The sequence below is a fragment of the Chiloscyllium punctatum genome, chromosome 8 (assembly GCF_047496795.1).
Source record: "Chiloscyllium punctatum isolate Juve2018m chromosome 8, sChiPun1.3, whole genome shotgun sequence".
Taxonomy (NCBI): Eukaryota; Metazoa; Chordata; class Chondrichthyes; order Orectolobiformes; family Hemiscylliidae; genus Chiloscyllium; species Chiloscyllium punctatum.
In genome coordinates this window covers 103837175-103860803 of record NC_092746.1, presented here as the reverse complement: position 1 = coordinate 103860803, position 23629 = coordinate 103837175, and the positions used below count along the sequence as shown (strand labels likewise).

Here is a 23629-nt window from a genome sequence, read left to right as displayed (position 1 = left end):
TAAAGTTAAAAAAGATAAACACTGAGTCTTTTATAAAGGGCCTGCAGTAGATCAATGGAGGGTGCTTCCACACAGAGGCTTGCAAACCGCTGACTGCCTACACTGGTCCCCAGTCCAAAAATCAACCTGCTGCAAGCATTCTGACCAAGGAGGGGAGGGTGATTATGATGATGTGGAGGGGAATGACGTGAAGTTGATAGTGGAGGTGGATGGGGAGAGAGTGATGGAGGAGGGGGAGGAGAGGGTGGGATGATGGGGAGAGAAGGAGGAGAGGGTGATAGTGGAGGAAAGTGAGGGGTTGGTGCTGAAGGAGGAGAGCAAGGGGACACATGGGATGGAGGACAGGAGGGTAAACGTGAAGGAGGAGGAGAGTCATGGAAAGGAGGAGAAGGGTTTAAAAGTGGTGATAACAGAGGAGGAGGTGAGTCATGGAAAGGAGGAGAAGAGTGTAAAAATGGGGGTGATGGAGGAGAAGAGTCAGGGAAAGGAGGAGAAGAGTGTAAAAGTGGTAGAGATGGAGAAGTAAGAGGAGAGTCATAGAAATGAGGAGAGGAATGTGAAAGTGATGGCGATGGGGGAGAAGGAAGAGAGGAGTGTGAAAGTGGTGGTGATGGAGGAGGAGGAGGAGAGTGAGTGAGTGAGTGAGTGCTGAGGGTGAGGGGCGTGGGGAAACCTGCTGCTGTTCTGAGCTCTGCCGCTGAGGGGCGCGCGGGCTGGCGGACGGACGGACGGGCTCCTGTTGTTGATGTGGAGCCGAGTCCGAGGGGGAAGCGAGTGGAGCCCGAGCTCGAGCCCGACACTGACAGGCCCTGCCAACGCCGCACCGGGCACAGGGGGCGCGGGAGGAAAGGAAACTCCACAGCGGCCTGGTTACCAGGCGGATCGTCGGGGGTGGGGGGGGTTAGGGGAGTGAAGAGACTGGCGGAGGTAAGCGGGGCCGGGTTGAGGGGAGGGGACGGGGGGGGGGGGTGTGTGGGAGCCGGGGAACTCGCTCGGTGAGGCGGGCGGGTGGGGGGACGGAGACCGGGGAACATGGCGGCCCGGCTGTCGGGGATTGGGGTGGGGAGGTGGGAGGCTTCGCCTTTCGGGGAGTGAAGGAGGAGGGTGTCGGCGAGTGGTGTTCACTCCCAAAGCCGGGGAGAGGCTGCAGGCGGCGGCTAGGCCGAGCCGGCCTTACCCCCCCCCCCCCCCCCCTTTGTTTTATTTATTTCACTTCAGACCCTGTGGCCGAGGTTTAATGTCCTCCTCCTGACGCCGCCGCCAAACACACTCTTCTCGGCAAAGCCCAACTTGACGGGAGACCAGTGTTTTTTTTTATTGTTAGGGGAGAGGGAGATGTTGGTGAGGATTGTCTCTCTCCCCCCCCCATTCCCATTTTGATGGGTGGGTGAAGTCAGAGTAAAACCTTGGGAGATGTGACCATTAACAGGGTTTACACACTTTTTTTCTCTCTGTCTGGGCTATGATGGATGGTTGCCCCTTGAACATTAACCATATAGTTTCATAGAGCTGGCCCTCCTTTAAATCAACAGTTTAGCCCTGGTGACTCTATTCATCTCCACAGTTATGTGGGGGCAGACATTGCATTTCAAATTGCTCCTTTACCATAACACATTTTTTCACTTCACTTTTTCCTAATGTCTCGGTCTAACTGGTGCTGCAATTTTGAGAGCCGGGGTCAGGAATTTTCTCTGAGAGCTTGTTTTTCTTTAAGAAAAATCAATGGCCGACGTTGCACTTTTGATAAAGGCAAGTGCTAACACTTTAGGTTTTGGAAACGACTGGCAATTTTACAACAAGCAGTTGATACTTGCATATGTGTTTGAAAATCCATAATGCTTTACATGTGTTATACATGCACTGGTATTAAATAGTCTGTCAAGCGTGCATAGTATTCCAGAATTAAAATATAGACTTAAGTTTCTGCTGGGTGTTGTGGCCTCATAAATTAAATTGAGTATATCTTGCCTGTAGTTTTGAAATCTAGGCTACTGTTTTACTTGTTGCTGGTAGCTGATCCTGACTTGCATGTGCTTTTAATCATATTTGTATTAAGTTGGTTTGTTCATAATTCTTTTATCTCTGTTTGCCCCCTCCTGTTTCTCATTTGCATGGTGCTACTCTGCAGCATCACCTGTCAAGTTTCAAATGTATGTAGGCAGCACCCACCTCACGCCCTTGACTCCTCCATTTCTAGTGTTGATTTGGAGGGGATGTCTGGGATGAGTTGCATGTTTTCCTAACTAAACCTTAAAATGACCAAAGCCAGTTCTTATCCTACCACAAACTCTTTCCTTGCCATTGGTTTTTTTCCTCTTTCCCTGGATGCTGCTTTGGGCTGAAATAGTCTGCACAGAATCTTGTTGATCATCCCACTTGACTCAAAGCTGAGTTTGTAAGTCTATGTCATGTCCATTCAAAACTGCCCCATTCTGTTTCTGCTCCTGTCTCAGCTGTCGATATCCTTGTCTGTGCTTTAGTTACCTTCTATTCCTGGTAGCCTTTTCTCTTCCATTTTTCATATACTTAAGCTCTCAAATCTGTCTGTCTGTATTCTAGCCTGCACCAAGTTCTGCTTAACAAAGTAAGGCCCTCTGTTTGTTGACCTATATTAGCTCCTAGTTCATTCACCCCTCAATTTAAAAATTCTTATTCTCTTGTGAAATCCATTCAGATGCTCACCCCCCCCACCTTCAGTGCTGCAATCATTCAGAACCTCAGATCCCTCCAACTCTGGATTCCGATGCATACTTTACTCTTTTCATTCCACTGTTAGTGCGCCTTAAACCACCCTTCTTTCTCAATCTCAAGGGGCAGCACGGTGGCTCAGTGGTTAGCACTGCTGCCTCACAGCGCCCAGAACTGGGGTTCGATTCCAGCCTCGAGCGACTCTCTGTGTGGAGATTGCACGTTCTCCCTGTTTCTGCATTGGTTTCTGCTGGGTGCTCTGGTTTCCTCCCACAGTCCAAAGATGTGCAGGTCAGGTGAATTGGCCATGCTAAATTTCCCCATAATGTTAGGTCAGTTAGTCAGAAGGAAATGGGTCTGGGTGGGTTACTCGTCGGAGGGTCGGTGTGGACTGGTTGGGCCGAAGGGCCTGTTTCCACACTGTAAGGAATCTAATCTAAAGGTTCCTTTAACCTATTATTCTAATCAACCAGCTGTTGTTGTTACACACCTCTGGAGCAGTTGGAACTTGAATCTAGGTCTCATGATCCGAGGGCAGGGGCACTACCACTACGGTATAAGAGGCTGCTTCAAGGATCTCTTTGACTCGTGTGTTTATAAGTTTAGACACCTGACTTATTATCACCTTATTTGGTCTGGTATCAATTTTTGTCTGATTGCACTCCTGTGAAGCACTTGGTTGTTTTCCTGTGTTAAAGGCCTGTCTTAAATAAAAGTAGTTGTTGTTATAGGTGGGTTTTGCAATCGGCCATTGCCTAACTTGAGTACAGTTTAATTCATTCATTTTGAAATTAATAGTGTAATCTCCATTCTTCTCAAGTAGTTGCTTTATATTGATACCAAATTATATTATATGCTAGCAAGAGCTGTATATCAAGTGCCCCTGCTTTACCCATCTCTCATCTATTGTCACCAGCCATTCTTGTGTGAGAATTATTGCAAATGCACATAGGTAAGCCTTTCATGAGAGGTGACCCTGCTGAGAGCATCAAGTGTAACAGGTGGTGCCACAAATCTGTCTTCTCATGTTTCTTGCACTGAATGTATGCTCACCTGGACTCAACATTTAATGACCATATTAAGAATCAGTCTTACAGTACAGATCTCTCCATAGTAGTTACGATTGAATTAGCTTTCCTTAAATATTGCCAACAATATTGATAAATGTTCACATTTTAAAAATTCAGAAGATAATTTCTGATTTTAATCATCTATTTTACGCACTTAGGAATTGCAGGATAAGAAAAGAGCAAGTCTCATCTAGTTTCTATCACCTTCCTGTTTGCAGGATACAACAATTGCTGTATGAGACAGAGCAATCAGTCTCCCTTTCAATTAATCTTTGACAGGCCCCAACATGAGACAAGGAAAACCCCAGTGCTGGAGGGTATTAGGAAATCAACCTATTCCTCTCAGGCATGCTAGATATTTTGTATTCCACCTGTTCAGGGATGTTATTACACACTCCCTGAAGCAGGTGGGAATTGAACCTGGGTCTCCTGGTGCATTGATAATGGCACTACCTCTGCACCACAAGAGTCCTTCTCTCAAGCATGCTACACTTACTAAATGCCATATCTCAGTATTTTGAATTGGATATTTCCAAGGTATTTTGGCTCCAAATCTTAAAAAGTGGATCTATAATTTTGATCACGCACTGATGTAGATTTTTAGTTTAGAAAAAGATGGCAAAGAATATATCCAATAATACACTGCTTGAGAATCATAACTTTAATAAAGGCAAATTACATTATGAAACCAGCGGTTTTGTAAGTTGAAGAAGTGAAGATAAGAACCCAATCAAAAGGCAGAGGAATCCATTGTGAAAAGAGAGGCAATTCTTATTTAACTTTACGGGAAAACTGTATGAAATTAAATGTAATGAGGTCAGAAAAGATTCTGAAATTTGATCTTAGTTTTTGAGATGATCTGAATCCATTAAAACTCAAATATTAGGGGAGGTGATGCCAATGATATTAGTTACTTGTCATCTACTCAGGATTGTATATATAAGTATCTTTTGTGTTTAAGGTTCTTTTTAAAAGACTTGTAGCATATTCTGAGCGAACGCTGCATTATTGGCAGTTTTAGGAAATTTTGCCAAGCTAGGTTCTTGGTGAGGTGTGACACTGATTTAGCTATATATCAGACACCATCTAATTATTTGGATAGTTTGTGTCCAGCCAATATGTTGTTGAACGTAGTGCTCACCCCAGCAGGAACATGTGCTTGGGGTGACACACCTGTCCACTCTCTGAAAATAACAAAAGGTTCTGGAATTACTTTTTTAAAAATTATATTTAGGATATTTTATTTTGAGAAACATATTTTGCATCCACAAATTCTGGGATAATTGTTTATGCTAGTTTTAAATGATGGATGCAGTAAGATGAACAGCCTGTGAACTGAATTGTGATTACACAACTCATGAAACAGTAGGGGCGTGTGTGTGTGTATACCCACCCTTCAGCTTAATGGCAGGCAGGGATGTGGCTAGTCTTGCATATTTTGCTATACAAAAGTCCAAAACAAACATTACTCTAAAATTCACTTGTTTACAAACTGAATAAATCAATTTATTTTCGTAGGATTCTATAGTGATTAGCCTAGAAGTGGTAAATTTTAGGCAATTATGTCTACTTCATCATAGAACTTCCACATAAATGAAAGACAGGCAGTAGAAAATTAAAGAATGTATAGTAATCCTCATTGGGACAAAGCTTCCCAAATGGTTGAATTAAACTGTGGAGATAAATAATTCAATCTGCATATAGGAGTGGGGTGTTTGAAAACTGGATGGTGGGGAGGAAACTATGACATTATAGTGATGAAGATAGGGATGTTGGTACAAGAATATGAATATTTCATGAACAGAATACATTCAAGTTTGCCAGTTTTGACTAATTTCAAGTCATAAACTAAATTGAAACTTGTTTTTAGGTGAGCAGTCAGCTTGGACAGCGTCACCCCTTGGTTTCAGAAAATACAGCATTGTAATCGGATGCAGTCAGGCCCACCAAACAGTACTGAGATAACTGGCCAAGTGATCTGTTTTTTTAAAACTGGTATTAGTTGAGAAGTACAAGTTAAAAATCATTGCATCAGTTGTATGACACTTTGATCTTTTACTCTAAATCCTGTGTCGTATGATCCTGCTCCATTAGTTACCTGACGAAGGAGCAGCGCTCCAAAAGCTTGTACTTCCAAATAAACCTGCTGGACTGTAACTTGGTGTTGTGATTTTTAACAATTGTGGGTGCCACACTTTAGGAAAGTTGAGAGTGCATTGGAGAAAGGTTGTTCATTGTTGGATCCACAAATATTGGAAATGTTGGGATTATTCTTGGAGAGGAGGAGGGGAGATTTGATAGTTCTATTAGGGCCCAAGACAGAGTAAATTGGGAGAGCCTGTTCCTGCTTGTGCAAGGATTGAGAACCAGAAGGCACAGTTTTGAAGTGCTTGCAAAAGGAAAAAATGTGCGGTGAGAAAAATCTTTCTCACGGTGAGTAGTGTGGGAATACACTGCCTGGAAGTGTAGTGGAGGCAGATTCAGTTGAGGCATTAGATAGGGCATGAGTTCTTTGTCCTCTTTGTAGAATTCTCTTCCTCAACTTTTTCATCTACCTCCCTCACTCCATCCTTTAAAAATCTTCAGATCTATTTCTCTGGCCAGGCTTTTGGTCAGCTGCCCTCATATTGTCTTATGTGGCTTGGTGTTGAGTTTTGTTTGATGGTCCTGTGGAATGCCATAGGATGTTTTATAACTGTAAAGGCATACATAAATACAGGTGGTTGTATAATATGTGTTGAATATTTCTTCTTCTCTCTGCCCCTCCACCTCCAACACCACCACCACCACCTTTCTTTTGAAGTTGATTTGACTGGGAATAAGTTGCAACAATGATTTTGTTTCCCTAGCCCATGTTTTTGTTTTGCCGTGTCCTATTCACTAAGTGTTTCATAGGTCTCTGCGTCTTTGTCTGCCTATCCTGATGAGAGCTAGTCTTCCCAATTGTTCACTTGTTAACCCTATATGTTTCTCAGATGTCCCAAATGCTGTCTACCCTACCACAGGAAAGTCTAGAGACCAAGTGGGTTTGAGAAGTCTATTTTTGATATGTTAGTCTAGTTTCTTGGGGTGAGTCACTTGAATAAATCGATCTCTGTTCTGCGTGCATTGATTTAAGAGCTGTGGACCTTGTCATTGATTTACTTGTGTGTAAAGTTCAGTGCCTGACCATGTTAGCCTTGCATCCCATGCCACCATTTTTGATTCATACTTTTAATTTCAAATTTGGACTTGAGGCTTTCCTGTCAGCTTTTAATTGCAAACTCTACTGCATAAATTGCTCATGTCAAGTTGCCATTTTATTTAACTTGCATATTTTTAATGCAACACTGACTTGCTTGGTCATGGGTGCAGTGATTGCCAGTTTTGGGGGCATCAGGTGACGCTAGATTACCCCTTAGGTTATTTTTTTCTTGAGGTTCTGCAATACGCCAACCCCTGTGAACAGTCAAAATTTGTTAAGCAAGTACAAGCTTTGGAGGATCACTTAACACTCTTCGCAATGATTGTGAAGCGTGTCAAGAGAAGCTCTCTGAACAAGAGAACAGTTTATCCATTTACATCACCATCAGTAATGCCCATAAGACAACCTATAGTCATATGCCACTCAAGACAATGCAGTGACCTGATTGTTTCTGGAGATAATGTAATTTAGATCATTGCCTGATGGCAAGATCTGGTGGAAACTTTTTTTACTGCAGTATCTTTATTGATTCTGAACAGTGATAATGTAAATTAACTTTGAATAATAAGTGATGGTAACGCAAATGTTTTACATTGTACCTACAAGATAGAGAAACATATCAACTCCCCCAACCCCCCCCCCCCCCCACCCCCCAAGCGGCATCCAATTTCTTACAGATCAGCAGAGTAAATTAATTCCCTTCGCATTTCTCACTGTCTAACCCCTGCTTAGATTATAAGTTCATAAATTCATAAGAAATAGGAGCAGAATTAGGCTTTTCAGCCCATGACCTCTGCGCTGCCATTTGATCATGACTGATATGCTCCTCACCCCGATTTTCCTGCCTTCTATAACCCTTCAACCCATTACCAATTAAAAATCTGTCTAACTCCTCCTTAAATTTACTAACTGTCCCAGCATCCACCGCACTTTGGGGTAGCAAATTCCACAGATTCACAACCCTTTGGGAGAAGTTTGTCCTTATATCTGTTTTAAACTTGCTACCCTTTATCCTAAGTTTGGGACTTCTCCTCCTGGAATGCCCCACAAGAGGAACCATCTGTTCTGTTTTATCCATTCCTTTTTATCATCTTGAATACCTCGATTTGACCTAATCCTTCTAAATTCCAGAGAGTATGGGCCTAAACTGTTCAATCTCTCTTCATACAGCAAACCCCTCATCTCTGGATCAATCTAGTGAACCTCCTCTGAACTGCCTCCAGTGCCACTACGTCTTTCCTCGAATACTGGGACCAAAACTGCCCAGAGGTCGGTGACCAGTGGTGTCCCGCAGGGATCTGTTCTTTGTAGTTTTTATAAATTACTTGGATGAAGAAGTGAAAGGATGGGTTAGTAAGTTTACTGATGGCAGAGGTCACTGGTGTTGTAGATAATGTTGAGGGCTGTTGCATGACATTGACAGGATGCAGAGCTAGGCTGAGAAGTGGCAGATCATGTTCAACCTGGATAAATGTGAAGTGATTCATTCTGGAAGGTCGAATTTGAATGCTGAATACTGGGTTAAAGACAGGATTCTTGGTGGTCTGGAGGAACAGTGGGACCTTGGGGTCCATGTACATAGATCCCTTAAACTTGACACCCAGAAAAAATGTAGAGGCTTTAGAGAGGGTGCAGAGGAGATTTATCAGGATGCTTCATGGATTGGAGGACTTATCTTATGAAGAGACTTTAAGTGAGTTCAGGCTTTTCATACTGGAAAGAAGAAGGAAGAGGAGTGACTTGACAGAGGTGTACAAGATAATGGGAAGCATAGATTGAGTAGACATCCAGAGACTTTTCCCTAGGGCAGAAATGGCTGTCATGAGTGGTCATACTTTTAAGGTGATTGGAGAAAGGTACAGGGGAAGTGTCAGAGGTAGGTTCTTTACACTGAGAGTGGTGGGTGCATGGAATGCACTGCCAGTGGTGGTAGTAGAGTCAGAGGCATTAGGAACATGTAAGTGATTTTTAGACAAGCACATGGACAGCAATAAATTGAGGGGTGTGTAGGATAGGTTGATCTTAGACTAAGATAAATACTCAGCACAACATTGTGGGCCGAAGGGCCTGTACTGTGCTGTACTGTTCTATGTTCAAAACTATGCAGAGTAGTCCGGGTCCAGTCCCACCAATACCTTGTATAGTTGCAACAACACATAGAGTTATAGAGATGTACAGCATGGAAACAGACCCTTCGGTCCAAACCATCCATGCTGACCAGATATCCCAAACCAATCTAGTTCCACCTGCCAGCATTTGGCCCATATCCCTCCAAACCCTTCCTATTCATATACCCATCCAAATGCCTCTTAAGTGTTTCAGTTGTAACAGCCTCCACCACATCCTCTGGCAGCTCATTCCATGCACGTACCACCTTCTGCGTGAAAAAGTTGCCCCTTAGGTCTCTTTTATATCTTTCCCCTCTCACCCTAAACCTATGCCCCCTAGTTCTGAACTGCCCGACCCCAGGGAAAAGACTGTCTATTAATCCTATCTGTGACCCTCATAATTTTGTAAACCTCTATAAGGTCACCCCTCAGCCTCCGATGCTCCAGGGAAAACAGCCCCAGCCTGTTCAGCCTTTTCCCATAGCTCAGGTCCACCAACCCTGGCAACATCCTTGTAAATCTTTTCTGAACCCTTTCAAGTTTCACAACATCTTTCTGATAGGAAGGAGACCAGAATTGCACGCAATATTCCAACAGTGGCCTAACCAATGTCCTGTACAGCCGCAACATGACCTTCCAACTCCTATACTCAATACTCTGACCAATAAAGGAAAGCATACCAAACTTCCTTACCTTTATATTCTATTCTCTTAGCTATAAAAGCCAGCATTCCATTTGCTTTCTTATTATCTGCTGCACCTGCATGCTAGTTTTCTGTGACTCATGAACTTGGGTAACAAGATCCCTCTGCATCAGAGCACCACGAAGTCTCTTCCCCATTTAGATGATAGGTTGTCTTCCAATTTTTTTGAAAAAATGCATGACCTCACACTTATCCAGTTAAATTCCATCTGCCACATTTTGGCCCAATCTCCTAATCTATCTGTATCCATTTGTAAGTTTCTTATTTCCTCATTGCAATTTGCATCCCACCTATTTTTGTGTCGTCTGCCAATTCGGTTATCGAGCCTTCTATCCTAGTATCCAAGTCGTTAATGTAGATTGTGAATAGCTAGGGTTCAAGGATCAAACCCTGTGGCACTAGTTACATCTTGCCATCCAGGAAAATAAACATTTATCCAGACTCTGTGTTCTGTCCATCAGCCAGTCATCTATCTGAAACTAATAAATTACCCCAATCCCGTATGATCCAACATTGTGAATTGTGGATCATGTACGTGGGCGTACTAGGTTGCAGTTTTTTTCTGTACTAGAGTACATGATCCACTGTCAGCAACCAGGTTTGTGTTGTGGCTTCCCTTCTATTTCCAACAGCAATCCCTATTAAAAAAATGATTGTGTTGTACATTTCATTATCCCACCGTCTCTGACTCCCTATCAATTTATTGTGCTTAGCATGGTTTATCTTATGTAAATTGAACTTTCTACCTAACTCCATTCCAGCACACTTTCTTCACTTTCATCATGTATACTATTATTCACTTAAAAAATCAGCAGTGCCCTGGGGTGGATCTACCATTTTAGCCCAGAAAGCCACATGTAACCTGAAATAATAAGTAATTTTAAAAATAGTTTTCCTGAACTTGTCTACTAATTCATTGCCATTATTTGCTGTTTCATATTTGTAGCCATAGTTGTCAGTTTCTTTTCTGTCTTACTTTTTAACTCTTTGATATCCAAGATATTAAAACAAAAGTCTGATTGATAGTCTAAGAGCCTGAGCAGCTTCTGCTACTGTGGATTGGAGATTTTGTTTGACTCTTGAAGTATTTATTGTCAACTTGAAGTTAAAATAGCTGCCCGTTTATTCAGAAAAAACAGTAGGTGAAAGTTGGGGTTTCATGTGATGTGTTAAGAATTATAGTGGTTGTGATGTGGACAGCTGAGATTCACTGCCATTAATGCTAAACTTGAATCACATGCACATAATTAAGAGGAGGCCCTGAAATAGGTACTGATTTACAGCGCAGTAGGGAGTGGAAAATCTCTGGCTCCCAGCTTCTAAGGACAACAGTGGTTTACACTGGAGGTTTTATTACCCAGTCTGTGTTCACTCTGAGATAAAGTTTCCACTGTAAACAAGGCTGCCAAAATGTAAAAGAAAACTGAGAAGGTGCATTTAAAACAAAGTAAAGTGGGTGAAATTGTATGACTGGACAAAGCTGACTTAATGAAGTTTGATTAAAAATAATTCAAGCAAGCTCTAAAATTTACAGATGTATTGACCTGGCAAAGTAAAAAAAATCCTATTTGACATTAATCTGTTGTTGCTGAAAGAAGGAAACTATTTCAAATCTTTTGAGAATAGTTGCTTTGAATTTGAGAACTATTTCTGCATTGTTCTCACACCCTGACCAAATGATTTTTTTTCCTGCTTTCATTCAATATTGACTCCGCAAAGATTTGGTATTTTTGTAGTTGAAAGAAATGCTAACAAGGATTATCATCAATGGACAAGCAGCCTTCATACAAAAGTTCTTAAGAGGTACAAAAAAATTAGTCTGATTGTAGCCACTATTTTTAGGAAATTAATTGCATGTTGAGTATTGTTACTGAGGATTGGAAAGTCGCTACTGAGACCCCAAGACAATATGAACAGCCTGGGGGAAATATGGGACCAATCAGCCGAACATCTGTTTTCAGTACAATATTGCAACACACCTCTAAAAGAGGCACTTGGGTATAAGTGTATGGCAAAAGTGAGTCCACGTGGATTGAAGGGAGTGAGTTTTTGCACAGTGCTTATACTGGAATTATTTTTAAAGAAATTATGATTGAGGAAATACTGCTACAAGAGCAGGTGAGAAATTCAGTCTGTAACTTGCTATCTCACTCCTCAAAATCATTCCATCTCCAAGCAACAATGATGGAATACTCTCCATTTACCTGGAAAACTGCAGCTCCAGTGAAACTCAACACCACCCAGGCCATGAAAAAGCAGTCTGTTCGCTTGACTCCTTATCTATCAGCTTAAAATTAATTTCCTCCACCATCAATGCACAGAAATGTTGCAACAGTGCTTCCAGACCTGTGACATCTACCACTTAGAAGGTCAAGGGTTGCAGACATAGAAAAGTATCCCCACCTGAAAATTCCTCTCCAATTCATGCACTATCCTGACTTGGAGCTCTATTGCCATTTCTTCATTGCTTAATACAAATCCTGGAACTCTTTCTAATATTAAATCATGTGAACTACGTTATTTAAGGTGCAGTTAAGAATGGGCAATAAAACTGGTCAAGTCTCAACCCATGAATGAATTTTAAAAATGCTTTCAGAAAATGAAAATGCTCTCAAAGTAGTCTATTTAGTTTTTATAAACTCACAAAATGGTAATAACATAGAGAGTCAGCCATTTTGTCTATTGAGCTAGCAACCAAGAAGAGCTCCGCAATAGCTCTATTCCTCTACTTTTCCTCACCGCATTGAATTTTTTTCTCTCTTCAGGTGGTTATTTAATTCTGGTTTAAAAACCACAGGTGAGTTTGCCTCCTTGCATATCAGGGAAAAAAAAGTTTTCCTCATCATTTCATTAGCCAGTCACCTTAATTTGGTCTTCATTGGTTTTGGATTTTGATGCCATGTCACTTGAACAATAAACCCACAAGGTTGGAATGTATGGAGTAGTAGGCAAGGCTGCAGCATTTTTAAAAAGTGCCTAAACCAGAGAAAGAGTGGAGGCCGTGGTGAAATTGTTGATATGATAAGGGGCAGCTACAAAATGGGTCAGTGCTGGGCCCAGTGTACATAGTGTTTATAGATGGGCCTGTGAAGAAAAACAAAAGCTAAATTTGCAGATGTCAAAATGGCTTATGTAGGTTTTCAAAGTAATGAAGAAGAGGTGAACAGGATATGATGGAAAGGTGTACTGATGGCAGTAGATGATATGTATTGTGATCAAATACAAACTAAGATAGGAACACCAGAATCAGAAATGCAAACTTAGTAGTTGTGGATTAGAGAACTGGAGCTGTGTATTTTTGTCCAGTAATGGATACACACATCATTAAGATCAGAATTTGGGTGGAAATTTTAAGGACAGTGTATGACACGTGGTAGAGGGAAAAATTACAAATCCCAGGGAGATGAGTTTCCACAGTGGCAAAACCAAACCAGAAAATTCAAGTAAAAGTGCTGAAAACGTCACCACCTGTCCATCTGACCAAAACATTTAACTCTCTGAATTGTTCACCAAAATTTTGGGTGGCCAAGAAACTCCTTCACGATCCTGCAAGTACTTCATGATACCTCTACAACTTTATGGATTGTGTCAAACAGATGCCTTCAGAATCCAGACTAAGATCAAGCAAGACCGATGTCCCTGATTTACTCTTCCTGATGGTGATCATTAACTTGATCAAAGATCACCTGCCCTCTGGTGTGAATATTAAGTATCATCTGTATTTGAAAATTCTTTAACCTCAATTGCCTCATGCTAAAACTAAATGATTACCATTGGTATATGGTGATGTATTGACTCCTGTGTTGGTCCATCTGCACCAGATTTTCAAGTATCCGTCGATCTCTTTGATTCTGTAGAGAAAGAATGTAGTCTATCCTTGAATAGTGCCATAACAAAGCACATATCAGCTTAGTCCGCCAGATGTTCCCTCCCATCCCTTACCCCACATATGTCGAAGGGGACTCTGCAATATGTTAAGCATTTCCAAAATCTTGGCAGGCCCACTCTTGCTAAAGCCACTATTGACTCGGATCTCCAATGATGGATCAGCTCAGCCTTACACAAACTACAGTGAATATTTGACAACAAAGACTTCAAGTTACCCCACTTCTGTACTGCAGTTTGAACTGAACTGTGTGTTAGTCGCATGAAAGAGAGCTAACTGGATTTCGGTATCAGTGTCTTCACTAAATCCTATGGATTCAGTGAAGACCCTGCAACTGGAACCTCTTTAGATTCTGAGATTCAGTGGGAGGACTATCAAATAAACATCAGTGGCTTCCTTGAAGGTAGTTGTAGAAGCGCTTGGGCAAAACTTCCAACAAAATAAACTTAGACTTTACAGTGTTTCCACATGGTTAAAAAGTGTCTCTTCTGCCCAGTCTTGTTCTCTTCACTGTTCTATGATCCACATTCCAGGGGAGGTCAAAGAAATCTGATACTGTCCTTGAAGTGTAGCAGTGTTGATGTTATTGATTGGGAGAAGCTTACTACCAATTGTTCAAAATGTTGTCAACTGGTCCACCAAGCTGCATCAAGCTTCAAGTTGCTGTGTCTCAATGATGAACCAGATGGCAGAGGACAAAAAAAGGAAGCAAATCCTCTACTCCAGATTCCAGTACTTGTGGATTATCCTGCACCAGGTGTCAGCTTTTGCATTTATACATTAGGATTCATGACAAATTTGTGACCGAGTAAGTATTATCCTTGAATCAGAAAGCAGTTGACCATATACAGTCTTCATCTGGGCACTGAAGAATATGGAGGAAAAAACCCAAACTGATTCTGAAGGGTGAGCTTGAAGAACTTGGGGTTTTTTGTTTTGATAAAAGGAAACCAAAAATGATAAATAAATTTATAAATTGTTTTTCATTATGTGTTTGGGATTGCCACATTCTGCAGATGAGAGTAAGATAGAAGGTGCTGGGACAGTTTAAATTTAAATACTTCGCAAATGAAGTTGACAGACTTGCGGATGGACTGCTTTGGGAAGGAGAGGTTGATTTAAAAAAATTAAGGGGCTATTGAATAGATTTTAAATGGAGTGATTAATTAAAAAACTGCTGGACTGTATATTTTCCTCCCCTGGATCATCAATGCTCAGAGACCTCTCCTTTTCTCCACATAAGTGAAAAGTAGGAACTTGCTTTTATAGCACTATTCATTACCTCGCGAAGCACTTTTGACATGCAGTCACTGTCATAATGTGAGAAATGTAGCAGCTATTTATGTTCAGTGGGGTCCAATGGGCAGCAAAGTAATCTTCTTCAGTTCTCTACTGAAGGCAGGTCCTTGGTGATTAATCACAAAAGCTTTGTAAATTCTGTGATCTTTTACTATGGGGCAGGCCTGAGTCCACCTCAGCTAGATTATGAATTGAAACCTGTGCTGCTGGCATCAATCTGATCCATACTAATTGTAAAAGCCAAGAAAGATGAGAAATCTCCCAATGAGATTTTAATGACCATGTAATCTCTAGTTAGATGTAGACTGAGGGATAATTATTGGACAGGCTATAGAGGAGCGCAACTCATGTTGTTTAAAATGGAATCTTTTGCATCTACCTGAGCGGGCAGAGGATGCCTGGCTTTAGCAACCCACCTAGCAACACTACATTTGAGTGTAGACTCTGATCATAGTTTTAGTATGAATTTATATCTTAAAAAGTCCTGCTTCTCAGTAGAGAGAAAGACGACTGATGGTGGTTCAAACTGAGGGCCACCAATACCTCGGGTGAGGGGAGAAGTTGAGCAGAAGAGTCCTTCATGGTAACCTCAGCTTTATTGCCATTACTCTGCATTGCAAACCAGCTGTCTAACTAACTGACCATCGTTTCTGTTAGCTTAGCTTAGCATTAATCTAGTAGCACAAAGGTGGTCAGGATAATAGCGGTGATGTGTTTAGTCAATATTGAGATGGGAACTGTGCCCACGATTTTTTGACTAAGACCATAACTGGTGTTTGCCATTTATTGTCTTTGGCAGCAATTCTGTAATGCATGTGTTTATTTTGTGCAATTTAAGTGCTGGATTTCCAAAGTTAGAGGATTTCCTTAACCATACTGCCTGGAGGTTCCTGCATTGGATGAACCCAGAACATGTACTCATTGTGATGCCAAATCTGCCCACATTATCACGATACATCCAAATATACAAAAGAGCATGAATTAGTGTGCACAACTGGGGCTGGAGGTAAGCCTCAAATTCATCGTATGTTCCCACTTTAAATATGAATATTAAAATTTCAACTTATTCATGCACATTTGGTAGACATGTTTATGAACCTGCAATTGTGGAAGCATTTTGATTTTTAACGTGACATATGCAAAACAAATGCTTTGATCGAAACATTCCAGTTCTCAGTGAAGATAAATTTTAAAAATGCAAAAGAACACTAGAGAAGTGACTTTTCCTTCCTGAGCATGAAATCTGGTTGTAAATTTAAACAAGCCTCAGAGATTGCAGTTTTTAGAAAATTCAATTAGTAGAAGAATGGAGGGATTTGGAGTTTTTTAGTTGCTCAGATAGTCCACATCCCAAATATAAATCACAAAATTGATTTATGCCTAGATTACATATGTCTCTAGACACATGTATGTCAGAAATTCAAGACACCTCTTTCATTTGATGGTTTGGTTTGGAGGAGTCACTACATGTGCAGAGGAATTGAAATTAGCACATAGCATGTTTAGTTTAAATTGTTTGTTTAAACTTTCGGGGTGAAGGTCCAAGATGCATAGTTCGGGGCATCAGCAAAATTGAGGAAAGGAGTGAAGATATGTAACTCAAATAGTAGGAATATTTAAAGGTGATATTCTTGAAATAAATGTGTTTGAAATCTGGCGTTTGTCCTTAAGTTTCTGAATTGTAGGACAAACCGCATTTATATTTCAAAGATTTATTCCAATATTCTTGTGAGACTGAAATATCTTATTGTGAATATACATTTCCAAGCTGCAACATTCAGTCCACATCAATTTGTAAGAGCACTTTTCTGTATTCAAACATTTGCTGCTTTGATACAGTGGATTCATTAAAATGCAACAAGTACTCTTGAGATTGGAAAAGAAAGGTGCTCTGCACAGAAAAAAAAGGTCCTTTGCCATTCACAGCTGGCTATTCCCATTGACAAGGGAAATATATGGGGTCTAGAAAAACAATTTTTTTCCAGAACTCTGTTTCAGTAAACCAGCGGGTGGCAATTTGAAGACAAGAGCTATGCTTGCAAGTGACCTTGTGATTGACAGCTTTATTGCTTATCTTTTGTACTGTTATGTAAAAGTAGTAAGGTCATTGAGTGGTGAAATTAACCTGGCTAACAGATGGGGAAATCAACGTATATATTAATAATTCTACCATTACATTATCTATTAGTAAAGTAATATAAAAAAACTAAGTGGTTTTGCTCCCATTTTAAATCAATTATATTAATGTAATGGGAAGAAATTTGTGACGTTGTTTGTCATTTCTGACTTTTCATCACTGGCTTCAAATAATATTTTCATACCAACAGAATGTCCTATTCACACGTGGAAACCTCACTCGAGAATTCTCACATGTATGTGACACTTCAACTAATGGTGCATGCGTATTAGGCAATTAATTTAAAACCATGCTTAACATTCCACAGAAATTGAGACCATAGCAAAAAACGAAAATAGCAAACAGTGCCTGAGGCACACTGGTGTGCTGAAGACTGCTATAAAGCTGCTCATGCCAACAAGTCCTGTGAAGTGGAGCTCTTTACATGGCATGTAACTGCTGTAACTTCCGTTGCTGACAAAATGCCAGTTACATTTTAAATGTTATCAAGTTGAAGTAATTTTGGCTTTCCCTTTGCTGGAACCTTGTCATGTGAAACCAGCACCAGAGTGAAATTTCAATTTCCCGTAAGCTTAGTTTTGTTTTTATGGCATTTCATACTAACTAGGCACACTACGTGACATGATACCGCTGTTGCCATCCTGTCAACCTTTTGTGGTTACTATAGTAACTCTTGGCTGATTAAGCTTAAAACCAGGCTAAATTCTAGGTTGATGCTCCACTGCAGTACTGAGACAGCACTGAACTGATGGAAGTTCCATCTCTCAGCTGAGTTGTTAAACTGAAATCCCATCTGTCTGCTCAGGTGGGAATAAGAGATTTCACAATATTATAGCTTTGTTTTAACTGGCACCTTATGAACTGGCACTCTTGATAAAGTGGGAAAAAATGTATACCTGAAATACCAGAAGTTTCTTATTGCGATCTCAGTGATGTCTGAATAGTCAGTTAAGAGTGCGAGTGAGGAGGCTCTCCGCTGGTAAGTTTTGTTTAAAGCAAAGCTGTATGAAATTATTTGTGATTTAATCTGTGAACAAAGTAAACAGTGACGTGTATACCCCATGCATTATGTGAACCCCTTGATCAGCCAACAATATTTGATCAAATACAGTAGTTAATAAAAGGTTTGCTGTACTTAAAGAAAAGTGGGCAGCTTTTCCCAGTATTCTGAACAATGTGAATTCCATAACTGATTATCTGGTCAGTACAACATTGCTGTTGTGGAAACTTGCTGTGCCCAAACTGACTGCTGTATTTCCCAGATCATAACACTAACTATAGTTGAAAAGCATTTTGAGAATCCAAAGGTCCTGAACAATTTAACACTGAAGCAGACCTCTCAGGTGAACTGGCATCTGCAGTCATTGTTTTTACCTCTCAGGTGAACTGCTGTATGCTGGCATTCAAACCTTCTTTCATTTCACTTTAACCTATCAACAAAACCTTTATCTTGTCTCCCTCTTTTATATAGCTAGCTACTGCTTAAATGCATTTCTACTAATCAGCTCAAATACTTGTTGTGAATTCCACACATCAGATTTTTTTAAAACATGGAGCAGCTGAAGGGTTTTTTTCATATACCCTGAATTTTAATTTTAAATGTTATGCTGCTACCATTATAGATACAGCGAAGTTCCATGCTCGATTCTGATAGCAAATTACCATATGTTTCCTCCCTTTTGCTTCTGTTCTGGCCACTCTTTAACCAGCTTTAAAGGGGTGAGTACTGGAACAGCCACAAGGTGGAGAGCAGGTGGAATTGCATCTGTACCTGAATGCATTATTCTTGCCTGTTTTCATGATGCATGTACAGATTTCAGATTTTTCCTTTTGCTTTGTTGATCAAGAAGCCTCAAGGAAAATGTAACATTGACTTGTGTAGGCATAAAATATAAAATCTAATTAGCTCAAATTTCTGAATGAAATCACTAGCAAATGCAATAAATGAACGTATTATTATGCAGTCAGGAAATGATCTTTATTTTTTTTTGAAGTTCTTCACTTTCCTATTTTGTGGTATCATGCATTGATCATAGAGCGAGAGAGGGAGACAGAGATGGCAACTGTGTTTCTAAGTGTCTGCCAGTATCATATTGCCTTTTGCCAGATGGTACGCAGGGGCAATTTGAGTTAGCATTTTTCTTTTGACTATGTAATTTCTGCCAGATTAAAATTAATTTTGAGAAATTGAGATGTGCGCTGGTGTTTTAATAGATCACTTGTATAGTGATCCTTGTACAAATGGACACTCCAAAGAAAAGCACATAACTGACAGTTCCAAATACAGGTAGTTCTCCTATAATGCTGTAGTTGCGTTCTGGCAAAACCTCGCTTAATAGAAAATCACGTAATAGAAATCATGGGACCCATGGGAAAAGTGGGGTTAGGGGCAGGCCAACAAAAAATATCACTCACAGTTACTCAAAAATCACCCAAAAGCCTAATGCGAAGTATAGCACAGCCTGAATGAAGGTTGAATTGTATTTATTAATGAAACAAAAGTAAATTTAATGCAGTACATTTAAAAAAAAATATAAGAAAGCTGTACTCTGTACATTACCTCTCACAGAAAGCTGCTCTGTCGGCAGCTGACATCAGTGCATGCGCAGAATGGCACAAAGTCTGGCACCAATGTCGCGCATCCACGGAACAGCACGGACATCGACACGTGCAGAACAGCACAGAGATTTTGGCACGGACATCGTGCATGTGCAGAGCAAAGCGCGTGAACTGATCCCCACCGGAATCACGCTATTGCCAATGGAAGTAAGCGTTCTCAAATTCTGTTTGCTAATTCTTCAGTGATGTTATAGCCAAGTTGCGCTGCTGAAATGTACATTATCCCAAACTACCTGTAACTTGGATTTTAACAGACACAAGCTGCAATTTGAAACCATGGCCATTTGTAAATTGTCAAGTAGCTTTAAATGCACCAGGCCCTTTTACATTTAGACTATAGGGTATAGTTGTCACTATGGTATTCAATGTTCAAATCTCTCACTGTATCTTAATTTGAGCAGTATGATTTATTTTTGTTTCAGCTGATAGCAGGCTTTCAATTCCACAGCATTAGTCTGTGACAGTCTCAGCTGCCACCTCATGGGCAATATATGATAAAAGGTATATGTACACCCAACTAAGTGCAGATCCACAAAATGTGTGTGCACCCTGCTACAAGTAAGACCATAAGACATAGGAGCAGAAACTAGGCCATTTGGCTCATCCAGTCTGCTCCACCATTTAGTCATGGCTGATAGGTTTCTCAACCCTATGCTCTTGCCTTCTCCCTGTCACCTTTGGTTCCCTTGATAATTAAGAATTTTCTACCTCTGTCTTAAGTATACTCAATGACCTGGCCTCCACAGCCTTTGTGGCAATGAATTCCATGGATTCACCAATTTCTTCTCCTCTCCATTTTCAAGGGTCTTTCATTCTGTGTTGTATTGTTCTATATTCTATATTCTATATATTTACTCGAAGGTTGTGCCCTTGGGTCCTAGTATCTCCTCACGGAAACATCTTCCCAATGTCCACTGTATCCAGATCTTCCAGTATTCTGTAAGTTTCAGTTGGATCCCTCCTCATCCTTCTAAACTCCATTGAGTATAGACCCAGAGTCCTCAAACGTTTCTCATATGTTAAATCTTTCATTCCTGCGATCATTCTCATGAACCTCCTCTGGATCTGCTCCAGGGCCAGTACATCCTACCTGAGATATGGCGCCCAAAATTGCTCATAATATTCTAAATGTAGTCTGACCAGAACCTTTTAGAGCCACAGAAGTACATGCCTGTGTTTATATTCTGGTCCTGTTGAAGTAAATGCAAATATTGTATCTGCCTTCCTAACAACCAACTGACCCTGCAAATTAACCTTAAGAGAATCCTGGACTAGGACTCCCAAGTCCCTTTGTATTTCAGATTTCTGAATTTTTTCCCCATTTAGAAAATAATCTGTTCCTCTAACCTTCCTACCAAACTGCATGACCTCACACTTTCCCTCGTTATATTCCATGTGCTACTTGTTTGCCCACTCTCCTAACCTGTCTAAATCCTTTTGCAGCCTCCCTGCTACCTCAATACTACGTGTCCCTCCACCTATCTTTGTATCACCTGCAAACCTAGCCAGAATGCCCTCCGTTCCTTCACTTAGATCATTAATGTATAAAATGAAAAGTTGCGGCCCCATCACTGACCCTTGTGGAACACACTAGTCTTTGGCTACCATCCTGAGAAGGGCCATTTTATCTCCACTCTCTGCTTTCTGTCAGATAGCCAATCTTCTATCCATGTTAGTACCTTGCTTCTAATACCATGGACTCTTATCATACTCAGCAGCCTCTTGTGTGGCACCTGTTAGAGGCCTTCTGGAAGTCCATGCAGATAACATCCTTTGGTTCTCCTTTGTCTAACTAGCTTGTTACCACTTCAAACAATTCTTTGAGATTTGTCAAACATGACCTCCCCTTGAGGAAACCATGCTGACTTTGCCCTCTTTTACCATGGACTTTCGAGTATTTAGAAATTTTATCTTTCCCAGTGCAATTCAAAATCTTACCAACGACTGATGTCAGGCTAATCAGCCTGTAATTTCCTGTCTTTTGCCTTACTCCTTTTTAAACAGGGCAGTTACAGTAGTGATTTTCCAGTCCTCTGGGACTGTCCCTGACTCCAGTGTTTCTTGAAAAATCACCACTAATGCCTCCACTATCTCTTCAGCTATCTTCTTCAGAACTGTGGGGTGTAGTCCATCTGCTCCAGGTAATTTATCCACATTCAGATCTTTGTTTTTTTCCCCCCTTCTCCTTGGTGTTGGCCACCATACTCACCTCTGTTCCCTGACTGTCTTGAATTTTTGGGATGTTAGTCATGTCTTCCAACGTGCAGATTGACAGAGTTCTTGTTCAGCTCTTCCACCATTCCTTTGTTCTACTTCTGCAGCGCCATTTTCCAGTGGCCCAGTGTCAACTTTTGCCTCTCTGTTGCCCTTTACATATCTAAGGAAACTTTTGCAGTCATCTTTTATATTACTGAATCGCTTGCACTTATATTTATTCTTCTCCCTCCTTATTTCTTCTTAATTGTCGTCTGTTGGTCTTTTTAGGCTTCTTAATCCACTGGCTTCCCACTGCACTTTGCTGCATTATATGCTTTCTCTTTTGCTTTTATGCTATTGCTGACTTCCACTGTCAGCCATGGTTACCTCATCCTCCCTGTACCATGCTTCTTTTTCCTAAGGATGGATTTTTGTTATGTTTCCTGAATTACTCCCAGAAATCCCTGCTATTGCAGTTTTACTGTATTTTCTGCTAGGCTCCTCTCCCAGTCAATTCTGGGCAGCTCCTCCCTCATGCCTCTGTAGTTGTCTTTATTCAACTGTAATACTATTACATCTGATTCCAGCTTCTCCCTCTCAAATTGCAGAGTAAATTTTATAATATTATGCCTACTACCTGCTAAGGGTTCCTTCTCCTTAAACTCTCTTATCAAGTCTGCCTAATTACACATTGCTAAATCCAGAATTGCCTGTTCCTGTTCTGTACTACTATTGTCTGTCATTTGAGGAATTTATTTGGAAACGGATCCTACAGTGTTGGTTCGAAACTAATGTTTTTAGCATTTTAGTATTGTTATTGTGCTGATCATAATCTCAACGCTCACAATCTCTAATTAGTTATCATTAGGCTAAAAATATCAAGCATAAACTTAGTTAAAAATTGTACAACACAAGGTTAAAGTACAAGCTCTCGTTAGGTAGCTAGTGGAGCAGGGTCATAGGACACAGAATTTATAGCAAAGATCAGAGTGTCATAGTGTCTCATTCTTGGGCACATGCATCTCCATTAAGGATAGGCACCTCAGTACCTCACTCTACTGCAAACCTACAGATAATCTCAAAACGCTGCACTTCTCTAGCTCCCAAGCTAAACATATTAAAACAGCCATCCCCTACAGACAAGCCCTACACATACACAGGATCTGTTCAGATGAGGAGGAACACTGAAGAGCACCTTCATAAGAACAGAATATGATGCTCGGCTCATTGATTGCCAGTGTCACAGCGTTGAACTGTGCTGACCTCCTCAAGAGACCGACAGAGGATGCGACCGATAGGGTACCCTTGGTTGTCCAGTACTTCCTGGGAGCAGAGAAGCTACATCATGTTCTTTGCAGCCTGCAACACATTATCGATGGGAATGAGCAACTCGCCAAGACCTCCCTACGCCTCCACTGTTTGCCTTTACACAACCGTGAAACCTGAAATAGACCATTGTTCATGGCAAAATGCTCAGCCTTCAGGGTAAAAACAAGATTCTGGATTAGTGGTGCTGGAAGAGCACAGCAGTTCAGGCAGCATCCGAGGAGCAGTAAAATTGACATTTCGGGCAAAAGCCCTTCATCAGGAATATCTTCAAGGACTACATTGCCCACAACGCAATACAACTCTGTCATGGAAACCACTACAAGATGTGTTAGAGTGTCGACATGGATACTACTATTACATGTGGGAACACCACCCACCATGTACGCAGCAGGTACTCCTGTGACTCAGCC

General features: G+C 40.9%; 1 protein-coding gene across 4 annotated transcripts in view; it reads left to right on the top strand.

Moving 5' to 3' along the window:
* Positions 1–731: 731 nt before the first annotated feature.
* The window catches only part of zmynd11 (zinc finger, MYND-type containing 11), a 193449-nt gene continuing 170551 nt past the window's right edge, over positions 732–23629 (top strand). For 2 of the 4 annotated variants that reach the window (XM_072576187.1, XM_072576186.1), the window contains exon 1: positions 1730–1749. The gene's annotated coding sequence lies outside the window, so the exon portion shown is untranslated. Of the gene's footprint in view, positions 928–1729; positions 1750–19685; positions 19842–23629 lie in introns of those variants that run through there. The other 2 variants (XM_072576188.1, XM_072576189.1) reach the window with 2 other exon arrangements.